Source organism: Arachis duranensis, chromosome 7 (assembly GCF_000817695.3).
Source record: "Arachis duranensis cultivar V14167 chromosome 7, aradu.V14167.gnm2.J7QH, whole genome shotgun sequence".
Taxonomy (NCBI): Eukaryota; Viridiplantae; Streptophyta; class Magnoliopsida; order Fabales; family Fabaceae; genus Arachis; species Arachis duranensis.
The window spans coordinates 38,182,860-38,188,959 of NC_029778.3; the positions used below are offsets into that span (position 1 = coordinate 38,182,860).

At 37.9% G+C, this 6,100-nt stretch overlaps 1 non-coding gene across 1 annotated transcript; it reads right to left on the minus strand.

Moving 5' to 3' along the window:
* Window positions 1-1,660: 1,660 nt before the first annotated feature.
* On the minus strand, window positions 1,661-1,764 carry LOC127740966 (small nucleolar RNA R71). The gene has a single exon (XR_008001821.1). It is a non-coding gene; the product is annotated as a small nucleolar RNA R71 (small nucleolar RNA).
* Window positions 1,765-6,100: the final 4,336 nt, after the last annotated feature.

Below are 6,100 nucleotides of genomic sequence, written 5' to 3' on the forward strand. Positions count from 1 at the left end.
ATTTATAAGTTTGGTGTCTTGCATGTTTTTCTTTTCTTGAAAATTTTTCAAAAATAAGTTCTTGATGTTCATCATGATCTTCAAAGTGTTCTTGCATGAATCATTGGTTTTGATCCAAAATTTTTATGTTTTGGGTCATATTTGTGTTTTTCTCTCTCCTCATTAAAAATTCAAAAATCAAAAAAATATATTTTCCTTATTTCTCTCAAAAATCCAAAATTTTGGGTTGACTTGGTCAAAAATTTTTAAAATAAGTTGTTTTCTTGTTAGTCAAGTCAAAATTTCAATTTTAAAAATCTTATCATTTCAAAACTTTTTCAAAACTCAAATTTTTTTCATTTTTTTATATATTTTCGAAAATTTTTTTAAATTTATTTTCAAAATCTTTTTTATCTTTATTTCATAATTTTCGAAATTACACTAACAATTAATGTGATTGATTCAAAAATTTGAAGTTTGTTACTTTCTTGTTAAGAAAAACTCAATCTTTAAATTCTAGAATCATATCTTTTAGTTTCTTGTTAGTTAAGTAATTAATTTTAATTTTAAAAATTAAATATTTTTCAACCATATCTTTTTATCGTATCTTTTTATCATATCTTTTATATCATATCTTTTTCAAAATTTTATCTTTTTCAAAAAAAATTTGATTTCAAAATATCTTATCTTATCTTCTTATCTTATCTTTTCAAATTTGATTTTCAAATCTTTTTCAACTAACTATTTGACTTTTTGTTTGTTTCTTATCTTTTTCAAAATAACTTAACTACTTCTCCCTCTCTAATTTTCGAAAATATCTCCCCCTTTCTCAAAATTATTCTTAAATTAATTAATTGTTTCAATTTTTAATTTTAATTTTATTTCTTATCTTAATTCTCGAAAATTATTAACTCCTTTTCAAAAATTATTTTCGAAATTCTTTCCCTCTCTTCTTCTTCTATTTATTTATTTACTAACACTTCTCTTCACCTTTTTTCATCTCAAATCACTACCCCTATCCTCACCCTTTTGTTTGGATTCTCCTTTCTTTATTCCCTTTCTTCTTCTACTAACAATAAGGAACCTCTTTACTGTGACATAGAGGATTCCTCTTCTCTTCTTTTCTTGTTCTCTTCTCTTTCATATGAGTAGGAACAAGGAAAAAGGCATTCTTATTGAAGCTGACCCTGAACCTGAAAGGACTCTGAAGAGGAAACTAAGAGAAGCCAAATTACAACAATCCAGAGACAACCTTACTGAAATTTTCAAACAAGAAAAGGAGATGGCAGCCGAACCCAACAACAATAATGCAAGAAGGATGCTTGGTGATTATACTACACCTACTTCCAAGTTTGATGGAAGAAGCATCTCAATTCCTGCCATTGGAGTAAACAATTTTGAGCTGAAACCTCAACTAGTTGCTCTAATACAACAAAACTGCAAGTTTCATGGACTTCCATCAGAAGATTCCTATCAGTTTTTAACTGAGTTCTTGCAGATATGTGAGACTGTAAAGACGAATGGAGTAGATCCTGAAGTCTACAGGCTTATGCTTTTCCCTTTTGCAGTAAGAGACAAAGCTAGAACATGGTTGGATTCACAACCTAAGGATAGCCTGGACTCCTGGGATAAGCTGGTCACGGCCTTCTTGGCTAAGTTCTTTCCTCCTCAAAAGCTGAGCAAGCTTAGAGTGGATGTTCAGACCTTCAAACAAAAAAATGGTGAATCCCTCTATGAAGCTTGGGAAAGATACAAACAAATGACCAAAAGATGTCCTTCTGACATGTTTTCAGAATGGACCATGATAGATATATTCTATTATGGTCTATCTGAATTCTCTAAGATGTCATTGGACCATTCTGCAGGTAGATCCATTCACCTAAAGAAAAAGCCTGCAGAAGCTCAAGAACTTATTGACATGGTTGCAAATAACCAGTTCATGTACACTTCTGAGAGGAATTCCGTGAATAATGGGACGCCTCAAAGGAAGGGAGTTCTTGAAATTGATGCTCTGAATGCCATATTGGCTCAAAACAAAATGTTGACTCAGCAAGTCAACATGATTTCTCAAAGTCTGAATGGATGGCAAAATGCATCCAACAGTACTAAAGAAGCATCTTCTGAAGAAGAAGCTTATGATCCTGAGAACCCTGCAATAGCAGAAGTAAATTATATGGGTGAACCTTATGGAAACACCTATAATTCATCATGAAAAAATCATCCAAATTTCTCATGGAAGGATCAACAAAAGCCTCAACAAGGCTTTAATAATGGTGGAAGAAATAGGCTCAGCAATATCAAGCCTTATCCATCATCCTCTCAGCAACAGACAGAGAATTATGAACAGAGTACCTCTAACTTAGCAAATTTAGTCTCTGATCTGTCTAAGGCCACTTTAAGTTTCATGAGTGAAACAAGGTCCTCCATCAGAAATCTAGAGGCACAAGTAGGCCAGCTGAGTAAGAAAATCACTAAAACTCCTCCTAGTACTCTCCCAAGCAATACTGAAGAAAATCCAAAAAGAGAGTGCAAGGCCATTGATATAATCAATATGGCCAAACCTAGAGAGGAAGGAGAAGACGTGAATCCCAATGAGGAAGACCTCATGGGACGTCTCTCAAGCAAGAAGGAGTTCCCTATTAAGGACCTAAAGGAATCTGAGGCTCATATAGAGACCATAGAGATCCCATTAAACCTCCTTCTGCCATTCATGAGCTCTAAAGACTATTCTTCCTCTGAAGAGGATGAAGATATAACTGGAGAGCAAGTTGCTCAATATCTAGGAGCTATCATGAAGCTGAATGCCAAGTTATTTGGTAATGAGACTTGGGAAGGTGAACCTCCCTTGCTCATCAGTGAACTAGGTACATGGGTTCAGCAAACCTTACCTCAAAAGAGACAAGATCCTGGCAAATTCGTAATACCCTGCACCATAGGCACCATGATCTTTGAAAAAGCTCTGTGTGACCTAGGGTCAGGTATAAATCTTATGCCACTCTCTATAATGGAGAAGCTGGGGATTATTGAGGTACAGCCTGCCATACTCTCATTGCAAATGGCAGACAAGTCAGTAAGACAAGCTTATGGAGTGGTAGAGGACGTGTTGGTAAAGGTTAAAGGCCTTCACATCCCTGCTGATTTCATAATCTTAGACACTAGGAAGGAGGAGGATGAATGCATCATCCTTGGAAGACCTTTCCTAGACATAGCAGAAGCTGTGATAGATGTTAACAGAGGAGAATTTGTCATTCAATTGAATGGAGACTATCTTGTGTTTAAGGCACATGACTATCCTTCTGTAACAAGGGAGAGTAAGCATGCAGAGCTTCTCTCAGTACAGAGTCAAACAGAGCTCCCACAGTCAAACTCTAAGTTTGGTGTTGGGAGGCCATAACCAAACTCTAAGTTTGGTGTTGGGACTATACAACATTGACCTGATCACCTGTGTGGCTCCATGAGAGCCCACTGTCAAGCTATTGACATAAAAGAAGCGCTTGTTGGGAGGCAACCCAATTTTTATTTATCTAATTTTATTTTTTATTTTATTGTTCTTTTATGTTTTATTAGGTTCATGATCATGTGGAGTCACGAAAAAAATATTAAAATTAAAAACAGAATCAAAAACAGCAGAAGAAAAATACACCCTGGAGGAAGGACTTACTGGTGTTTAAATGCCGGTAAGGAGCATCTGGCTGGCGTTCAATGCCAAAACAGAGCATGGATCTGGCACTGAACGCCAGAAACAAGCAACATCCCGGTGTTCAAACGCCAGGAATGCACCCTGAGGAGAGCTGGCGCTGAACGCCAGAAACAAGCATGGAACTGGCGTTCAACGCCAGAAACATGCTGCACATGGGCGTTGAACGCTCAGAGCATGCATCACTTCGGCGTTTGAACACCAGAATTGCATGCAAAGGCATTTTACATGCCTAATTGGTGCAGGGATGTAAATCCTTGACTGCTCAGGATCTGTGGACCCCACGGGATCATCTCAGGATCTGTGGACCCCACAGGATCCCTACCTATCATATTCTCCCCTCTTCTCAACATTCATCCTCTCTTTCTAATAAACACTCTTCCTCAAAACCCTTCACCAATCACCTCAATCTTTCTTCCCAATTACCCCCTTCACCACTCACATCCATCCACTCTTCCCCAAAAACCCCACCTACCTTCAAAATTCAAATTTCTTTCCCACCCAAACCCACCCTAAATGGCCGAACCTACTCCCTCAACCCTTACTATATAAACCCCTCCATTCTTCTTCATTTTCACACAACACAAACCTCTCTTCTCCTTCTTGGCCGAATACACCTCTCCCCCTCTCCTCCATATTTTCTTCTTCTTCTTCTTCTTCTTCTCTTCTTTCATCTCTTGCTCGAGGGCGAGCAATATTCTAATTTTGGTGTGGTAAAAGCATAGCTTTTTTGTTTTTCTATAACCATTGATGGCACCTAAGGCCGGAGAATCCTATAGGAAAGGGAAAGGGAAGACAAAAGCTTCCACCTCCGAGTCATGGGAGATGGAAAGATTCATCTCCAAAGCCCATCAAGACCACTTCTATGATGTTGTGGCCAAGAAGAAGGTGATCCCCGAGGTCCCTTTCAAGCTCAAGAAAAATAAGTATCCAGAGATCCGACATGAGGTCTAAAAAAGAGGTTGGAAAGTTCTAACCAACCCCATCCAACAAGTCGGAATCTTAATGGTTCAAGAGTTCTATGCCAGTGCATGAATCACTAGGAACCATGATCAATGTAAGAACCCGAACCCAAAGAATTATCTTACAATGGTTCGGGGGAAATACTTAGATTTTAGTCCGGAAAATGTGAGGTTGGCGTTCAACTTGCCCATGATGCAAGGAGATGCACGCCCCTATACTAGAAGGGTCAACTTTAATCAAAGGTTAGACCAAGTCCTTATGTACATATATGGGGAAGGAGCTCAATGGAAAAGAGATTCCAAAGGCAAGCCGGTTCAACTAAGAAGACTGGACCTCAAGCCTGTGGCTAGAGGATGGTTGGAGTTCATCCAACGCTCCCTCATCCCCACTAGCAACCAATCTGAAGTTACTGTGGATCGGGCCATCATGATTCATAGCATCATGAATGAAGAGGAAGTAGAAGTTCATGAAGTCATCTCCCATGAATTCTACAAAATAGCCGATAAGCCCTCTACTTTGGTAAGGCTAGCTTTTCCTCATCATTATTTGCCATCTATGTTACTCAGCTGGAGTTATCATAGAAGGAGACATCCTCATTGAGGAGGACAAGCCCATCACTAAGAAAAGGATGGAGCAAACAAGAGAGCCCACTCATGGAACCCAAGAGACGCATGAGGAAGCTCATCACCAAGAAATCCCGGAGATGCCTCAAGGGATGCACTTTCCTCCCAACAACTATTGGGAACAACTCAACACTTCCTTAAAAGATTTGAGTTACAATGTGGATCAATTAAGGGTGGAACATCAAGAGCACTCCATCATTCTCCATGAAATTAGAGAAGATCAAAGAGCAATGAGGGAGGAGCAACAAAGGCAAGGAAGGGACATAGAAGAGCTTAAGGGCATCATTGGTCCTTCAAGAAGAAGACGCCACTAAGGTGGATTCATTTCTTGTTCTTATTTTTTCTGTTTTTCATTTTTATCTATGTTTTATGTCTCTACTTCATGATCATTAGTATGTAGTAACTATGTCTTAAAGCTATGAATAAATTCCATAAATCCTTCACCTCTCTTAAATGAAAAATGTTTTTAATTCAAAAGAATAAGAAGTACATAAATTTTGAAAATTGTCCTTGAATTTAGTTTAATTATATTGATGTGGTGACAATACTTTTTGTTTTCTGAATGAATGCTTAAATAGTGCATAGTTTTGATCTTGTTGTTTATGAATGTTAAAATTGTTGGCTCTTGAAAGAATGATGAAAAAGAGAAATGTTATTGATGATCTGAAAAATCATAACATTGATTCTTGAAGCAAGAAAAAGCAGTGAATAGCAAAAGTGGCGAGGGTAAAAACCAAAAGGAGGGCCCAAGGAAATGAAATCCAGGCCTAAGCGGCTAAATCAAGCTGTCCCTAACCATGTGCTTATGGCATGCAGGTCCAAGTGAAAAGCTTGAGAC